This window comes from Dipodomys merriami, unplaced genomic scaffold, assembly GCF_024711535.1.
Source record: "Dipodomys merriami isolate MVZ:Mamm:240054 unplaced genomic scaffold, mDipMer1.0.p SCAF_29, whole genome shotgun sequence".
Classification (NCBI taxonomy): domain Eukaryota; kingdom Metazoa; phylum Chordata; class Mammalia; order Rodentia; family Heteromyidae; genus Dipodomys; species Dipodomys merriami.
In genome coordinates, this window is record NW_027204381.1 from 12,666,650 (window position 1) to 12,686,875 (window position 20,226).

The window sequence follows — 20,226 nt, forward strand, 5'->3', positions numbered from 1 at the left end:
TCGAAGATTAGATGGCTATAGGTGTGTAGGTTCCTTTCTGGGTTTTCAGTTCTATTCCATTGGTCCTGAGGTCTGTTCTTGTGCCAATACCAAGCTGTTTTAATTACTATGGCTTTGTAGTAGAGTTTGAAATTTGGTATTGATATTCCTCCAGCACTGTTCTTTCTGTTAATGATCATTTTTGCTATTTGGGTCTTTTATTGTTCCATATGAATTTTTGGATTGCCTCTTCTATTTCCTTCAAGAATGAAGTTGGAATATTGATGTATGCCTACATTTTTACAGAACTCTCAAGGATGTGAATAACACAAAATGACCTTTGCTCTCCTTGTTCTAAGAATCTCACAACTTTGTGAGAAGTGAGAAAATACACAAAAAAGAGCTGGGCAAATAACAGGAAAAATTCATTGTGCTGAACAAAACTGATATATATGTATATATTATGTATGTATATATGTGTATATGTGTGTACATATATACATATATATGTATATATGTGTATATATGTATATATAGATAAATAGATGTACATGTATAGATGTATATAGATGTATATATATATGTATACATGTATATATACATATATATACATATACATACATGTGTACATATATCTATATATCTATATACATCTGCACATATATGTACATATATAGATGTATATATACATCTATATATATATATATATATATCTGTCTATATCAGTATTGTTCAGCACAATGAATTGTTCCTGTTATTTGCCAGCTCTTTTTGGTATATTTTCTCATTTCTCACAAAGTTGTGAGAACAGAATATAGATATATCAGAACACAGAGGAGTGTTGTAGGAGCCAGAAAAGGTAGAGATGCCTAGAAACTGAGTATCTTCATAAAGACTCAGCTGTGAGCCTTCTCTGGTCCTAGAGAATATGTCTCTTCACAAAGATCCAAGACATCCTATATCACCGCCTCTGAGTCTATTCCATAGAAATTGACTCCAATGTCCATTGTCTACAGTTTCAGGGATACCAATGACCCCAATCTCTCTGGGCTCTCTTTTCTTCTTACTTGCTTTCATTTGTGTAGGCTTAGGAATCCATTCTCCCTCCCTCTCAGGGAGAGCAGGGACAAGGTCATACCTGGTTTGGCCTTGTTTCATCAGCCCTGAGATTGGACTTCCTCAAAATACCCATCTATTCTTAACATGCCCTAGTCCTTCTCTCCACTTTTCACCTATTTGTAATCATTTTTAATTATTATTTTCTTTAAGTAATTGTACAAAGGAAGTGCCATTTAAAAAGCAGTTTATGAATACATGTAGGTTGATTAATGTTACACTTGCAATCTTATTTTCCTCCCTAGCAGTCTCTACTACATCTTTGTGTCCTTAGTTATTTCTTCTGGATTTTTCTATGTAAAGGTTTGCATTTATAGCTCACCTCATTGCCACATTTTTAATAACTGTGATGTGTCCTCGCCAAGAGCATTGTGTTACAGAAAAGAAGTGCATTCCATCATCTCCCTCCACCATCCATGTGAGGTGAGAGACACACCTAGTAAATCATTCCATCTGCATTCTCCTTGGCCAAACCGATAACAGTGGCCAGCACAATGCTGTCTACAGACCTCTCTCCATCCAGCTGTGCTTGCTGCCCCCAACTCAGCAGCCTACGTACTCTAGGAACGATTTCTTTTCCTTCAGTGCTACAGATTAAACCCAGGGCTCCATCACTAAACTATACCACCAGCCCTCAAGGAAGGATTTTAATTCCGTTCTATTCCCAATGGTTGACACATGGGAAAGAATGTTCTCTTGGCAGTCGCAATAATGGACCTGGAATTGGACAGGCAGAAAAGTTGGGTCTTACACCTCAGAAAGGGGTCCTCTATTTCCACACCCACAAGTGGGTGTAAAAGGAGGCCCCAGCATCTGTCCACCAACTAAAAATGTCAAGAAGCCACAAATATAGGAGAGAAGACATCAATGGATCTGTAATCAAAGAGTGCAAGACTGATCGATAAAGGGTAAAACACAACTAGGTTAAATTAGGAAAAATCAAAACATGTGAAACCCCTGTAGCTTTTGTTCAACTCTGAGACTTTCTAGGGGAGAAATAATGCACTTGTTAGAGAGGCAACTGGTTTTCATTACAGTCATAAGAAGTTTAAAAATAAATACACACCCCCTTTATACCCACCTCAACTTCAGCCCACATTCAAATGCTAACCAAACAGACACCCACACTCAAAAGTCAACCCTTTTGCAGCCCATACCACCTTGAATTGTTGCTGTTGCTCATGTTGTAGCTTAAATGATTTATTCTTTTGGAAGCCAGGAAGGAAAACAATGACAACTTTCATGTCAAATTTCAGGAAAGAAAAGCTAGACAATTCTGAAAGGCTTTTCATTATTTCCTCCCCCTGCTCCCAAATACAAACAAATGAATTGGTGCTGAAGGACCCAAGGGGAGCGGAACAAATTAAGCCAGAGCTCTTCCACCAGCCGCCTATCCCACTGAATAGCCCCTGGTGTATTCTCTGAGGACAGTTCAGAAGTGGTCTAGATGCTGGGACAAATATGTAACAATAGACACAAGCCCACCCAGAAGACATGGGAGCTTGTCATGAGACGGAGGACAAACACTGGCCACAAGCCAAGAGCTGCCTCCCTTCCCCCAGCAAGAACAGAGGCAGATGAGCTAACTAAGACCTTGTGGGCCAGTTACTCCATAGTTTTTAATGCAAGCATAATGCCTGCCATTGTCCTTCCCAAACCTTTAGTTGCTAACTACATTTTTAAATTATTTCATTTTTCAAACCCACCCTTCATTACCATATCAGATTGTCTCAATCAGTTAGGGCATTGCCTGGTATGTTCCATGTACAATAAATATTTGTCGTTAGAATTAATTAACTGTGCTAAGGAGGCCCCAGGCCACAGATCATTACGTTACAAGCTTTTGGGTTTCCCACAGAGAAAAAGTTTACTCTTAAGCCCCAGTCTTTGCTCTCAACTCCAACAATGCATCTGAAAAAAAAGTCACAAATGAGGTAGGACGAGATAGTACTGAAAAATCAAATGACTTAGGGTAGATGTGTGAGTGAGTGTGCATTGGTTTCCTTTTGTTTTTTTGGGCCAGTACTGGAAGTTGAACTCAGCACCTGGGTATTGTCCCTTTGCTTTTTCACTCAAGGCCAGTGCTCTATCACTTGAGCCATAGCTCTACTCCTAGCTTTCTGCTAGTGAATTGAAGATATAAGGCCCACAGATTTGCCAGGCACTGGTGGCTCACGCCTAGTTACTCAGGAGGCTGAGATCTGAAGATCACAGTTCAAAGGCAGCCCAGGCAGGAAAGTCCATGAGACTCTTATCTCCAGTAAACGACTAGAAAACTGGAAGTGGTGCTGTGACTCAAGTGGTAGAGCACTAGCCTTGAGCTGAAGAGCTGAGGAACAGTGCCCAGATCCAGAGTTCAAGCCCCACGACCGACAAAAAAAAAGACCCACAGATTTATCTGTCTAAGGTGGCTTTGAACTACAATCCTCAGTCTTCAGTCTCCTGAGTAGGTAAGAATACAGATGGCAAGCCACTGGCACCCAGCTTGCAATGGCATCTTACGATGGTTGATACAGTTCTGATAGCTGAAGTACAGACACACCAACTGACAACCCAATGTGTTCAAAGACTTCAGAGTAAAAAGCCACAACAGGATTATCCAGGATACCACCAAAGGCAGTTTAAATTATGGCTGGATTACAAAATTAAAAGTTTCACAACTCTCTATTCTCCAGTTAGAAAGCAAATGTTTTCTTCAGTTCTCCTCATAGGATTTACTTTCTGTGAATCTCTTCCCTATGCATGATTTAGGGTCACTCAGGAACTCGTGACTTCCACATACACATAGACTGGCCAAATGAGGACAAGAAGGCCAGCTGACCTGGGCTCAGCAATCAGCCAGTAAAATTACGAGATGGGAGGGAGGTATTCTATGAAACCTGTGGTATAGGGGTATAGGGTGCAGTGGAAGGAAATAGGGCAGAAGTCAATAGTAAAATGAACAGATAATTGCTTACAAAATACACCTCTGGCAGTATTGACAATGACTCAAGGGCTTATAAACCCATATCTTTTACTGTGATTTGTTGGGAAGTTCTAACAGCTTCATGCCTTAAGTTGTGTCCAGCTTGGATTTGTCATCTTTCCATTGGTGCACTCAGCCCCTTTAGGGTAAGCTTCCTCATGACCCATTCCCTGTCATCTGATGACCCTAAATCGCCTGTCCATCTGCCCCTTTGCATCTCCTGGGGTACAACTTCACAATCTCCCCAAAATCTTTCTTCTCTAAGGTCTGTTTACAGTTGTTCTACCAGCTAAGCATACAGAAGATGCCCTTGGACAAATGAGGTGCTCTTTCATCTGCAAACAGTTGTCAAGATTGTAATTTCTGCAGTATGGAGGTTCCACAAAAGACTACACATAGAGCTCCCTTATGACCCAGCAATCCCACTTTTAACCATTTACCCAAACAATCACAAACAAGGCTATACTAAAGCTACCAGCACAACTATGTTTATCATAGCATTATTGGCCATAGCTAAGATATGGAATCAACCCAGATGCCTCTCAGTAGATGAATGGATCAAGAAAATGTGATAAATAGATATATATGAAATATATATATATGAATTCTATGCCTTCATCAGAAAGAATGACACTGCCCCATTTGCTAAGAAATGGAAAGACTTGGGGAAAAGCCAGGCCCAAAAAAACATAGGTCTCATGATTTCCCTTATCTGCAATAATTAGTATATGTCTAGGACAAGCAGAATAGGTCAAAAGCTATGTACATATGACCATATAAGATGGTGCTAAGCAAAATGAACCCCAATATAGGGACACAAGAGGTTTTATCTTTTTGCTGTTGTTTTTAATGTACTTAAAATGTATCATGTGATTTTTTGTATGTTCTTCCACCATGGTATAACCCCTGTTATCACTGTATTTGATTCCAGTGCCCTGCATCTTACATATACATTTTTCTAATATGAGGAGGGGAAGGGAAATAAGGACACAGGTTGACCCATTGTAACAATGAGATATACAAGACACTATGTTGAAAACAAACTTTACAACTTTGAGGGGGGAGGGAGGAGGTGGGGAGGTGGGAAGGGAAAGGATGATAGGGGAAAAACAAAGGAGAGGGTAATAATGCTCAATAGGAAATAGTTACTCATGTAACTTTAGCCACTCTGTACAGTATCTTTACAATAAAAAATTTCCACACTCTGTCCTGAAATGTTAAAATCATGCGGAGGTATCTCAGAAGACCAAGGGAAAATGTGTAAGTCAGCTTTCATTCTCTGGGTCAAAACAACTGAGATAACAGAGAAAAGATTTAGTTTAGTTCACAGTTGAAGAGATTTCATTCAGTCCACAACTGCTTGGCCATGTTGCCTTTGGGATGTGGCGGCACAGCACATTCTGGCAGGAAGGTATGGTAGATGAAACCTTGTTTACCTCATGGTAGTCAGGAAATGAGAGGGAGAGGAGCCAAGGGAAGGTCCTAATATCCCATTGAGAGCACACCCCCCAATGACCCAACTTCCTCTTGGTAGGCCCCACCTCCTAAAGGTTTCATAACCTCCCAGTAGTGCCAAAGTCTGGGAACCAAGCACTGAAATTCCCAACTGTAAGAGATGTCCATCTAGTGAGGAACCCAAAATTTTTCTTCTGTCAGATCCATTCTGGGTTCATCTATTTTCTATATTGATTTGTCACATCTGTTTTATCATATATAAATAATACAAAACTGAATTTATAATCAGAAAATATTGTAGAGAAAATGAAAATTCCATTACTAACTACAAAACTGGAAAACCATCACTTAACCATGCAAGGTCAATTTATGCCAGCAACAATGGCTTATAAAGCCCTATCAGATATTTTTTTTCTTTTTGGTCATTTGTTGGGCTTGAATTCAGGGCCTGGGCGCTGTCCCTGAGCTCTTTTGCTCAAGGCCAGCACTCTAACACTTTGAGCCACAATGTCACTTCCAGTTTTCTGGTAGTTAATTGGAGATAATAGTCTCACAGACATTTCCTGCCTGTGCTGGTTTTGAACCATGATCTCAGCCTCCTGAGTAGCTTGGATTACAGGTGTGAACCACCAATGCCTGCCTCTGAGATCATTTATAATATTCACATCCAACCACAAAGGGCTTCTCTAGTTGAAGCAGGGTCCTAGGGCCAAAGTTACCCATTAGCATGATTCTCTCCCCCTACCTCTCACTCACTTGCATGTTCCTTATCTTCTGTCACCCTCCCTGAAAGAATAATTGTGACTAGAGAAATAAATGATCTGTACAGTTTCTCCAAATTCTGTGATAAAAGGTTCTAACAACTTTTCTAACAATAAAGTAATTTGCTATGGTTTGAATGTTTGTTCCCTACAAAACCCATGTTGAAATTTGTCATTACAACACTGTTGAAAGGTAGAGAGCTGGGGTCAAACTCAGAGGTAGAATGCCTGCCTGGCATGGTCAAGGCTTTAAATTTAATCCCCTGTACCAGGGGAACATTATTTTTATAAAGGTGGGGCCATTAAGAGGTGCATAGGCCATGACCGGATTACTGTTGTTACTATGGGAATAGATGTCTTTTTTTCCACAGTTTTAAAGAGTTTTAGTAAAGAGAAAGTGAACGCCACTCAGAAGAATGAGCTGCTGAACTGGAAACCAGTTGTCCCACTGAGTTTAAATTAGAGAAAGACTCTGGGTTTCTTATTAAATGAAAGGCTCTCTCTCTCTCTCTCTCCTCTGTGTGTGTGTGTGTGTTTCTATCTCTGTCTCCCTCTCTCTGTCTCTCTCTGTCTCTCTCTCTCTCTCTCTCTACCATCCCTCACCACCACTATGTTTCCTACCATATTATGTAAGCAGCAAGGGCTCTCACCAGATGCCTTCATAATGGACTTTGCACACTCCAAATCTATGAGCCAATATATTTCTGTTCATTGTAAATTTCTTAGTTTGTACTCTGTCACACGGGCACAAATGGACTATGAATTTAATAAAGGCAGAATCCATGCATGAATGGAACAGAGGAACCGAATGAATGATTATTACAGTCTTGGAAGGTGCAAAATTTAGAGGATTCTGAACCATTTTATTTCACTACACAATTACATGGATATTCTTTAAATTTCATTTTTTACTGTTGCTTTGATTTGGTCCAAATGTGGCCATCCAACTTCTTGAAGGCCAAATAAGATCTTTGCATTTAGTATTGCAACAGTATTTCTAGCAGAGGAGAAGGGAAATCTACCACCAGGTAATGGCCAAGTCCTTTATTCATCAATTTTTCTTCCCAAACTCTCTTAATTTCAACATCAAAAAAAAAATCTTGTTCCTAATCAAGAAGTATAATCAAACAGCCTTAAATTTAGATAGATAGGTAGATAGATAGATATACAGATGGCTAGATCCCACTTCCTAAGAATATATAAAATATTTCCAGTTGTGTTGATATCACCTAAATAATATTAAAATATTGTTGAGCATCTTTAACTATACAGGTTGCAAGTAAGTAGAGCTCTTAATGAAAGCCTGTTTCCTTTTCTCTTTGTTGTCTGGCTCAGTTTACTCACCTAATAAACATGGAAAGGGCATAAAACACTCCAGGGATCCCAACTTGCCAAAGCTCAATATGTAATGTACACATTGAAGCCCAACAATTGAAGCCGACTAGGTGGTTTCTGACAGGGTACCCCAAAGCATTAGTGTGCTAATATCATGCTAATGTTCTTTAAGGATTCCTACAACTAAAATCATATAATTCAATACTCCCCTTGCTAGCTAAAATTGGGGAAAAAAAGAAAAGAGGGTGATGAAGACTGATGGCTGTGTGTGTGAGTATATGAGTGTGTGTGTGTGTGTGTGTGTGTGTGTGTGTGTGTGTGTGTGTGTGTGTGTGTGTGTGTGTACAGCATAATGAAACCCACCCAACATTGTTTGAAAATATAAGGAGGAAGTAACCACTAGTGGCTCACCCTTGTAACCCTAGCCATTTAGGAGGCTGAGATCTAGAGGACTGTGGTTCAAAGACAGACTGGTAGAAAATTCCAAAAAGCTTAATCTCCAAATTAAGCAAGTTTTGGCTCAAGTGGTAGAATACCAGCCAAGCACCAGCCTTGAGCAAGCCCAAGACTCTGAGTTCAAACCCTGGGACCTTCAACAAAAAGAAAAAAGAGGACAAACAGAGGGGACGAATGGGACTATGGTAGAAGAGGTCAATTTGTTAAAAGTGCCCCATGTACAAGTATGGAAATACCACAATGAAATCCCTTCATGCTGCAAATGTATGCTATTTCAAAAATAAAATAATTGAAAAGAACAAGAGCAATGTGGGGGGAAAAGTGTTCACATAGCTGAGGACTCAAAAAGCATATCCTTCCTGGTGAGTTGAAGTGGCTATACAATTTACTTTTCTTTCCCTGCATCTCAGTATCACATATCTACAAAGACGAGGTATGGAACACGCAAGAACCTAATGACTCATGACATTGATCAAAACGCATTCCTTTCTCTTACTAACTTTATTGTACCTTTCACAAAGCAGATCCACCTTTAATACCAAAACGTATGGGCAGAGTTAACAAAAGAATGGGAATGCATGATGAATAACAGGAGAGGCAGGGTGAGAAAAAGCAGAAAATCCCAGAAATCAGTAGGCAGAAATAATGGGGCTGCAGCAAGCCATCATCCCAAGCCACCCTTGTGCCAATTTGATTGGATGCAGTTAAGAGAGAGGACAGAAAATATCGATTAAAAAAAAAAACAGAAAATGAAGATAAAGCACAGCTTTTCCAAATGGATGGGCAGGGATCTGACCCCTCTAGCAGGGGTGGAGGCAACAGATCAGGAAAACCAGCCATGCCCACTCCTCCCCTGTGCCAACCTTCCCACGGATTTCAGCACCTTGAATCCATTTGAGAAGGAGAAGTAATAAAAATTACTTCTTCAGCACTGAAAATAAGTTTTTAATTCTCCTTAATTTAGCCAGACAAAGAACTTTTTCAGACTCCACGCAGCCATAAATCAGTTCCCATGCCACCCACATTTTGCATGCCCCTCCATTCCCATGGTGTTCTATGCCTCTATCTCCCACCCACCTTCTCTTCCTTCCTGCATGCTGCCCCCATCATCACAAAGCCAATATCCATGTAAAGCAAACACAATGACCCAATAATACATGCTTCCTGTCTCACATCAGGCTGTGTGTATATCTACACATATGTGCTACCTCTGTCCCTTGCTTAACATCCAACACAGATGTCCACTTATACCCTCTTCAGTGAACAATCCTGTGCACAGCCCTGGCTTAGAGGGTTGCTGTAGGTAACTATTAATCTATCTGGTAACACCACCCAAGCCACAACTGAGTCACCTGTAATAATGATAGTGAGTGTGACTAGTGGAAGGTAAGTTGGGCATTTTCTGCCTTCTCTCACAAATTGTAGGTGGGGGACTTGGCACATTCAGCTCATCGCTCTCTGATCCCTGGCATGGGCAGCGAGTCTGGGTGTAATTGGCTCTCTCATACATACATGCATGGCCTTTTTTTTATTTTCCTGCCAAGCTTTTATTTTTTAAGAGCAAGTGCCAGAAGATAAGCATCTGAAACAAGTCAGATTGCTTCTGGAACTAGCGTTCCCACCAGCCTAGAGAGTTTTCACAGAGATTGGTGTCCTGGACAAGGGCCTGTCCAGTCTATGGAAGGAAGTGTGATAATGAAGGAATGTGACTTTGGGTCACTGCTCCCCAAGAGAAGAGGACAGAGGAAGAAAAGCAGCACTACAGGTTATCCAAAACTACTCCTTGGTCATACCATCTAGTTGTGACATTGAAGTGATTACACAAAAATCAAGATTTATTTGCTGGGTTCTACAGAACTTAATACATCTTAGAACAGAAGACTAGCTACAGTACTGGTCTTTGGTGATGAAAAACATCTCCTGTACGATGAAGAGCATAATGATTAAGGAACCAAGGTTAAGTTCCTTTTCTCTAGCTTCCCCAAGGTCTGTTCCTTCCATTGTCTTAACTTTGGGCCTGGGTTCTATTCAAATGTAGCTCCTCCTCTCTTACCTTTTACATAAAGATTGCAGGATTAATGAGAATTTACCTTGAACAATGGAACAGCGGGATACCTGTTGATGAAACTTCAGGTCTAAGGGATTTCATGAAGGTCCCCCACAGTCTTGCCTTTGGCAAGAATCCTAGACTTTAATGAAGAGATTTCAGGGAGGGGAAGAAAAATTGGAAGGCAGCTGGAAAGCATGGATAATAAACTATGTATAGATTTCACTTTAACTTGCCACATCTTTAGCCATCCCTATGAAACTTTTGCCTGGAGAATTCACAAAATGTAAAAGCAATGGAACAAGTTTTGTCTCTTCATTCTCCAGTGATAGAATTAGGAAGCAGTTAACCAACCAAATATCATGAAGCAAGAAGGAAAACAAAGCAAAGCAAATGTTCCATTATCCCCTCCTTACCTCTTCCTAGTTCCCTTTTCTCAGCCAGAAACAAATTTTCTTGTCAGGTAAATCAATAATAGAAGTAGTGATTGAATTCCAGAGACTCAAAACTCAAATCTCTAGGGTTCTTCCATCATCTCTTATGATTCTACACAGCAAATCTAAAATAAGGCCCTAGGCAGCCCAATTTGGATGTACCAAAGGATTAGGGGGAAAATGAATGGTCTACATTACTTTTTTTTTTGCCAGTACTGAAGCTTGAACTCAGGACCTCATACGTTTGCTTGCCCTGTTTTACACAAGGCTGACACTCTGCCACTTGAGCCATATCTCTACTTCTAGCTTTCTACTTATTAACTGGCAATAAGAGTCTCTCAGATTTGTCTGCTTCAAACCAAGATCCTTGTATCTCAGCCTCCTGAATAGCTAAGATTACAGGTATGAGCTACTGGTACCTGGTCTCAGTATTTCTATTTTTAATTTGTGATTCTAACTGTGAAGTGGATATGTGTGTGTATGTGTGTATACATACACATATGCACACATCCAAAAGAATTGAAAATGGAATCTAGAAAAGTATTCACTCCCATGATTGTTGCAGGCATGTTAATAATAGCCAACTTATGGAAATGAACCTAAATGGCCATTAATAGATACGTGAATAAGGAAAATGTGGCATAGACAGATTTGATGGCTCACATCTATAATCCTAGTTAGTCACTTGTCATCCTATTTACTCAGGAGACAGGTCAGGAGAATTTCATAGGTCAGTCTGTTGAAAAAAGTTTGCAAGACTCCTTCTCAACAGAAAAAGCTGGACATGTTGATGTGAGCCTGTCATCCCATCTATTCATGGTCCAGACAAGTCCAGGTACTAAGCAGGACCTGATCACAAAATTAGCCAAAGCAAAAAAGGCTGAAGGTATGGTTCAAGTGGTGAAACACTTGAACTGCCTAGCAACCAAAAGGTCCTGAGTTCAAATCTCAGTATGCCCCCATCTCCTCACCCCCCAAAAAAGAATATATACATGCCGTGGAACATGATTCAGCCTTTAAGAAAACTGAAATCCTAACATGATTGAACAGATAGATGAAGCTGCAGGATATGTGCTAAGTAAAATAAGTCAGTCACAGAAGAATACATCCTGCATGATTGTCAACCCTATAAAAGCAAAGGAAGGAGTCATGGTTGCCAGGAACTAGGAAAGAAAATTGACAAGTTGTTTCCCAATGAGTACAAAGTTATAATCATCCAAAATAAATTCATTTTAGAGATCTGTACAGTGTGGCACTTGTCAAAACCATTGTCTTTTTCACTTAAAAATTATTCAGAAAGGAAGCCGGTTGGGAGTGGCTCATGCCTGTAATCCTAGCTACTCAGGAAGCTGAGATCTGAGGATTGTGGCTCAAAACCATCCCAGGCAGGAAAGAGCCACAAATTCAGAAATGGATCTGTGATTCAAGTGGTAGAGTGCTAACCTGAGCCAAAAAAAAAAGCTCCAGTATAGCACCTAGGCCCTGAGTTCAATAGGACATGTACACACACATGCACATGCACATGCACACACATGTGTGCCCACACACAATTGTTCAGAAAGGAGATCTCTAATGTTTTTGCCACAAAGAAGGAGGAGGGGAGGGGGGAAAGAAGGAGGAGGAACAGGAGGAAGGAAGAAAAGAAGGAGGAAGAGGGGGAAGAGGGGGAAGAGAAGAAGAAGAAGGAGGAGGAGGGAGGAGGAGGAGGAGGAGGAGGAGGAGGAGGAGGGGAGGAGAAGAGAAGAAGAAGAAGAAGAAGAAGAAGAAGAAGAAGAAGAAGAAGAAGAAGAAGAAGAAGAAGAAGAAGAAGAAGAAGAAGAAGAAGAAGAAGAAGAAGAAAAGGTACAGTGAAGGTTTTGTTGGCAATGGAGGCAATCTATTATTTCATTCAGGTGTTGTACTAAGAGTATGTACATTGTCCAAATATGCATCAATTATGTGCATTAAATATGAACTGTTTATGCATCATTTATGCTTCAGTAAAACTACTTTTAAATGCAATAAAATAGAAGAGAGGATTGTCTTAATGTCTCTGAGTTTTTGAACCTGAGCCCTCATGATTGAGAATATGACTTGTTCAACCCATCAAAGCAGGAGAAAATGGAGAAAGTCTCACAAAGTGGCCTCAACTCATTGCCACTGATGTATACAACATATGCAAGAAGAGGCTGTTGAGAGAAATATCTCAGGGAAAAAGTCAGAATCCCCTTGACTACAGCTATTATTCAGGTATCAGAAAAGGCCTAGAAAAAGATCAAGAATTTATAGATGGCTACTCTTTAAGAGTGGTCCAGAAAACTCTTATTTCCTGGGCCTTACAATTGCTATGAAATCAGAGGTATACAGAGAATGTGTTTGTGAGCTGGGGCCAGAAGATTAAAGAACATTATAGTTACTTGTTGTTTGTGGTCCCTCAGCATTCAGGTACTGTCCTACGCAGAGAGAAATCTCAGATTAGTTGGGAGATCAGCTTCTCTTGTATGAAGAGCCAAAAGCAACACCCAGTTCCTCTGGAGCAGCTGGAGGAAGGGTCTATCACCTGAGCCTGGCTTCTCCCCAACATATAACTCTGAAACTAGGCAACAAGTGAAGTCATTCTTCAGATTGCAAGTTTCTAGAGGCAAGACGTGATACCAGAAGCCACATCCCAAGCTCTCAGTTCCCAGGGTTGGATTTGGGGGTAAAATTTGGCTGCCTTAGTTTATGTGAAAAAGAGGCATACTATTCTTCCTATAGATTTCAAGAGCTGCCAAAAATCTTTCCCATTAACTAAACTCTGTTTCAGTTAACCAATTTGATGACCTTTCTTTTCAACCATGGATTGTAAGATAAACTATCAGAAAAGAATCTTCTGCTTGTTATGAGGTCACCATGAACTCCCAAAATGCCAAGAAGCCCTATAGAAAGGCCAAGTCATTGAGAAAAGCTCAACACTTTGTTTTGACTGCACATAGGACTCTGCTCATAGGATACAGTAGTTCATCTTACTGCTTCTGGGATGTCCCCTAGCCACACTTTCTGTAGACACACAGACAACTGAGTTCACTTAGTGTCCTTCTTCCTTATCCCTTCCTCCTCATGCTTTTTCAGCAAATACCTGCTGGGGAGATGTGAGGGCTCTTCTGTAATACACGGGGAAGGACCTGAACAAGGGGGTAGGTCTCACAGCTCATTCCCAGTTTCTACCCCATCATCTGACAAGGACTTTGCCACTCTAATCACTTTGCATACACAGTATTTATTGTGCTGCCTTTGAGGCCTCCATCAGGAAATTTCACTCTACCACTTTCCTTTCCTTGTTATTTTTTATAAATGCCTGTCCAGACTCTCGTTCTATGAAACCGAGATGTAGATCAGGAAGCTGCTTAGTTCTCTGAAGACACCATGTTGTTTGTCTCCTCCACCAGAAAAAAAAAAAAATAACCAAACTCAACCTATCTGATACCCAACAATCTCTCTTACCTGACCAGCTTCTATTTCTTCAAAAACTGAGCCCAGGTTGGGTGCTGGTGGCTCACATCTGTAATTCTACTTAGGAGGCTGAGATCTGAGGGTCGTGGTTCAAAGCCACTCTGGGTAGGAAAGTCTGTGAGATCCTTATCTCCAGTTAACTACCAAAAAAGCCAGAAATGGAGAGGTCGCTCAAATGGTTGAGTGCAAAAGAAGCTCAAGGATAGTGCTCAGGCCCTGAATTCAAGCCTTAGACAGGAAAAAAAATCTCTGAGCCCAGGACCACCAACATCTAGAGTATTCATTGACTATTCAGTGGTATGTGAGGGGTCATCTCTATATTCTCCAGTATCTCATGCATTACTGCCCTGTTGAACCTATGTCCTGTCCCTATCTATATATCATTGTATACCCAAGTAGATCATGAGTTTCTTAGTAGCTGGAAACATGCCTTATACATCTTTATATGCCAGCACTTTGGGCAGTGTTTGGCATGTAGCTCTGATCTGAACCCTCCATAAGAGAAAACAGAAGAATTATCATCAAGGTCTATTCCAACCCCAAGATTTTGTGAATCGAGTTGCATTTGCCTTCACAAATCCCACTTGACAATAACAGCCGTAGCTATCACTACTGAATGGGTTAGCAAGCCATCTTCCCTGTGAAGCTGAGCAAAAAGGCCTCTGAGTCAAGCCCCTCGGCCCCTTCTTTTCAGATCTGAGTGAGGATGCATGGCTCCCAAGAGCTCAGGCTCCAAGGTGACTCCAGGGTAACTAGATGAGAGTACAGAGTGACTGGAAAAGGAGACAGCCACTTAGCAGAGGAAGAAAGGGTCAGGAAAGTAGATACGGGTTTTCTGCCATGTTTCCTGGTAAAGCCAGAAAAGAAATGAGAAGCCGGGTCATGTGAATCCCCAACCACTGTGGATCCTCACAAAACTCCAAGAGCTGTTAGATCTGTCTTCCCTCTTTACCACAATGAAAACGAAGGCACAGAGGCATAAGAGACATGGCAAGGACCGCCAGGTAGAAGTAGGGCTCTGTTTGATTCCTGAACTGGAATCATCTCCCCACTCCCAACACAGCAAGAGTCTAACTACAGGAAACAATCCCCAGATCCATCTCTCAGAATAATCCCCACCACTCAGCCTGAAGGCTTCCCTTGAGTTTGTCATACATGCATATGTATATGCTATATAGGATGAATAGTCAATAAAATCACTAGCTCTGTCAAAGCACTGCTTGCAATTTCTGAGCCTCTGTGGTTATCTAGACCAACGTGCCATGATGTGACTGCAAGGTAGGAAAGAGGGCTCATAGTTGGAGTCCAGAAATGGAACGAGTCATTCCTAACTGTGTGTTGGCTGGCCCTCTTGGGATTCTAAACACAAGAGAGTACTGAACAAATAGTACAAATTGTTGATGTGGGTGAGTGAGAATCCTGGCCTTAATTTACAGTCAGATAGGATCCCAGCCCAGATGTTCATCTTTTTAAGTGCATCAACAGCTTTCGAAATGGACAGCATGTCTCAACTAAGCCTGACACAACCCCTTTCAAGACCCACTCGCCTGTTTATTTGTTCTGAGCATCTGTTTGACTAGAGAAACACAGCCCATCCTGGAAAGGCAGTATCCCTTGCCTGTAACCCCTTCATCAGCCAGGCAGATGGGCCAGCAAGCAGGGCTCACAGGAGGAGGGATGTTAAACAAGACCCAGATAGTAACTGACTTAGGCCAGTGGACTCCACAGGCTAGGAGATTGAGCAACATCACAAACAGCTCCTTCCCCTTCCCCTCATCATTACTGTGCTGACCCTGCTGCCAAAGAACTAATTGCTAGGATGGTATCACTGCTGGGAAATAGAGGGCTCCAAACCCCCGTCCTCTCACTTTCCTCTCCCTCCTCCTCCCTCCCCATTCTGGCTGCCTTAGCACTGTAGTCATCAGGAGGAGGGACTGGATTATAGGCAGCTGATAGGAGCCTGGCACATGTTTGGGGCCTTATCCTTCCTGATGGGAGATGATAGGGCTCCAGCTGGATGGAGCTGCTTTGTTTGGGCTGGCCTGAAATAAGGTGCTTTTGTTCCCTTCTCGCTCTTGTGAGCGGTAATTCTGATTCCTCTCTTAAAACAGCTACCACCATACTGACCCCATACAGATACAACAGTCTGGGCTTCTGATCTCCCCAAGACAGCTCCTCCTCTTTTCTGATGCCTCTCCTGAGTCCCTAGAGTACAGTTAAACGGGCTTATCCCTGATCTCTTTTGCACCCTGTATCTGCCTCTATTGAGAAGCTGTGGAAAATACAGACTGCGTGTAAGTTCAACACAGTGATATAACTTGCTAGCAGAGGAATATCTAGAGGTAGAAGACATAAGAGACAGTGGTGGAGCCCTTCAAGTGTATTCAATAGCTTAAAGTACTTGCAAATATCACCATGAACCACAAAATGATATTTCAATCCATGCCAATCTGTAGGCAGACAATATGGTCCCATACGACCATCCAGAGCAAGAAATTTCCCATTGCCTTGGGACAGCATAGCCATTATAATGTCACAGGGAGGGCCTTACATTTCTCATGTATCTGCAGTGATGTAGTCAACAAAGTAACTGCACCATTCCCTGCGTAGCAATATAGCACCTACAGTTAAATACAATTCCAATACTTAATAATGATAAATAGTGAAAGTAGAGCTGTAGCTTGAGGGGCAGAGTGCTAGCCTTGAGTGGAAAAACTAACAGTGACAAGGCCCTGAATTCAAGCCTCAGTACTGGTGCATGCACCCACACACACACACACACACACACACACACACACACACACACACACACACACACACACACACACACGTGCTACCCATTTTGTATTACTATCAGATGCTTTTTTGAGCTCCTAATGTAAAAATAATGGGTTTCAATATGACATTTTCATATATGTATATAATGCACTTTGATAATAAAGGCACACTATGACCCTCTCTTACCTCCTAGCCCATACATACTTCTGCTGGTCCCTTTCCTCGCCCAAATAATCCCCCTTCTTCTTTTATAACTACTTTTAAAATCTAAATTCTGCATGTGAGAGAAAACATGTGATATTTGTCTTTCTGAACCAGGCTTATTCCACTTAGCATGATAAGTTCTATTTTCCTGAACATGACATAGCTTATGACTGAATGGAACTCGTGTAATAGCTTATTTATGTAATTTTAACTACTCAGGAGACTGAGATCTAAGGACAAGCCAGGGCAGAAAAAAAGTTATCAGATACTTATCCTCCATTAACCAGCAAAAAAACAAAAGTAGAGCTGTGGCTCAAGTTATAGAGTACCAGACTTGAGTGAAAAAGCCAAGCAACAATCTGAATTCAAGCCCTAGTCAATTCTGGCACAATCAATCAATAATACTGCTGTGAACATGGGTATGAAATATCTCTCTTTTATACTGTCTTAGATTTATTCAATTATATACTCAGGAGTGGCTTACTTTTTGAAGGAGGAAGGGGAATTTTTTTGGGGGGGAGGTCTGGTCATGGGGCCTGAACTCTGGGCCTGGGCACTGTCCCTCAGCTCTTCAGCTCAAGGCTAGCTCTCTACCACTTGAGCCACAGCTTTTTTCTTTTTGCTTATGTGGTGCTGAGGAATTGAACCCAGGGCCTCATGCATGCAAGGCAAGCGCTCTACCACTGAGCCACCTTCCCAGCCCGATTTTTTTTTATCTTTAAGTAGTTGCACAAAAGGGTTTCAATTCAACATATCAGTTTATGAGTACAATGCATCTTGATCAATATTACCTCTTCCATAGTTCTCCCCTGGTTTGATTTTTATTGTTGTACATGTGTACACTCCTTCTTGTAAAAAGAGAATGTTTACTATAAAACAGTAAGCTGTATCTCACACATATATGTCATGTGTGTCTTGAATGCATCCAGAGGCCATGTCAGGTAATTAAACCTATGTCACTTAGGTTTGTGTACATATACTCTGTGATGTTCTCATGATGATCAAATCATTTAAGGTTGCAATTCTGTTCTTGAGCAATGCCTGGCTCGCTCTCTCTCTCTCTCTCTCTCTCTCTCTCCATATATATATAAAATGTATAAGCATGCTTATATAATGTACATATATGTGCATGTGTACACATTTGTGTGTATATATGTAAATTTATATAATGTATGTGTATGCTTATGTGTGTATATATACATATATGCATGTATATATACACATATATATGTATGTGTACACTATTATGGATGAATTATAAATTGATAGATACAATATCTTGAAACATACACACACATGCACACAATATATCAATAGGGTGTGTATATAATATACATAAATATATCTTTTGATACTCTCCATTATGAATTACCTGAAGATGCTCAAGTATTATATCATCATCTGTTTATTTGCCTGAATTCTCCACCACACTGGGAGTCTTTAAGAGCAGACATCATGACTTTTATTTTATATATCTTTTAACCAAAAGTTTAGGACACTGTAAACACTCAATCATTAATTGATGAATAAATAAATACCAAAATGCTGTGTCTCCCAACCCAGCATATATACACTATCAGCAACTGAGGCAGACTAGACTAACTCACCACCCACTCCTCCTCAGTCTTTTGAATTTCCCAGCAGACTCCCCAGATGGAATGTTCCAACACAGGCCTGGCTTTAATTTCAAGAGATAAAGAGAGCCAAGTACTGAAGAACTGCTTTATCCCGGTTTTCAAATCCTTTTCTCCATATTCCCCCAAGATCTCCATGTCTGCCTCCCTCCCTGACCCCTCCCAGGCTACACGGTGCTGTCCCAGGCCCCACCCAGGGTGGTCCTCCTTTCCCACACAGCTTGCAACAACACAGCCCACTCCCCCGGACACAGAGGAAACCAGCTACCTCAGAGGCCAGGCGGGCTGGTGCCATTCCCACAGCCATCAGCCATGGCCCTTCAGCACCACCCGCCTGCTGGAGGCAGCCCAAGAGCCTCCAACACCCAGGGACTCCAAACCAGAGACTCCTGTGGACTATGAGGCCAGAAAGACCACACACACACACACACACACACACACACACACACACACACAGGGTGTGCTCACCCCACCCTCAGACCCCTTCTCCACCTAGGCCCCACACAGACACCCACACAGCCACACTTTATGCACTAGCTTCACACAACAGCCCCTTGTAGGGGTATTGAACTGCCTATACCCCTAGACAAAAACAATGCTGCTGCATCCACAGTGCATTTTACAGTGTCACTCTTAAGTCCTCAGAGTCTCTTATCTGTCCCCCAGCGAGTTCAAATGTGTGATGCTACAGTGGAAGAGAGACTTGGGAGCCAAAAGCAAGAATATCATGTTTAGGTTGCATAACTTCACAAAAGGATGGAGATTCAGATATGTACTGAATGCTGATCCAGCAAGGCATTTGGTGATGGTGAGATACGTGTATTCCTCCTTTTGGGGAAAGAATAATGGAGTATGGGAGATTAGGAAGTCTGGCCATGTGCTATATGGAGCTCCCACAGATTTCTTCATCCACTAGAGCAACTCCACCTGGATTTTTTTTCACGTAGTGGGCAATTTTCTAAGTAAATTTTAACTGGATGGAAGAATGAAGCTCAACACCAAGATCTATAGTTTCCAGATATCCGTTTCCATTGTATATCCAAGCTTATGGGGTCAACCTGGATGACATTTTGGGCTACCTTCTGTTTCGCTCTCTATATTCTTACCCACACTCATGCACACACTTATAAGTGCTGTCCCTCCCTAATTCTTGGCCAGGACAGGGTCACTTGTAGAGACCAAGCAAACATAAATGATAGTAATGTTAGCAGATAGTAATGATAGCAGTGTTTGCTTTGGAGTCAGCATCTTGTCCATATGTAAAACCATTTCCAACATCAGCCTCCCAAATGTGCCTTGCAGACCCTGGAGTCAACCTCACCTTTGGCTTTCTGCAACCCTTGAACTCCATGTTGGGAAATGGGAAAAGGACAGAGTAAATGCAATCTTTGGAATGTGGTGGGTAATTGTAGAGTGTGTGGAATAAACATTCAGCTCTTCTCAAGTTTGTCTTCCCACAAAATCTTAGTACGCAAGAAAAAGCTGCATCTAACATTTTCTAGGAACTCATTGGAAACCTCAGCCTATGAGACCCAGAGCCAGGCACCTGAGAGAAGTGAGAAGAAAGTTCCTGTTATACAAGGATCCAATC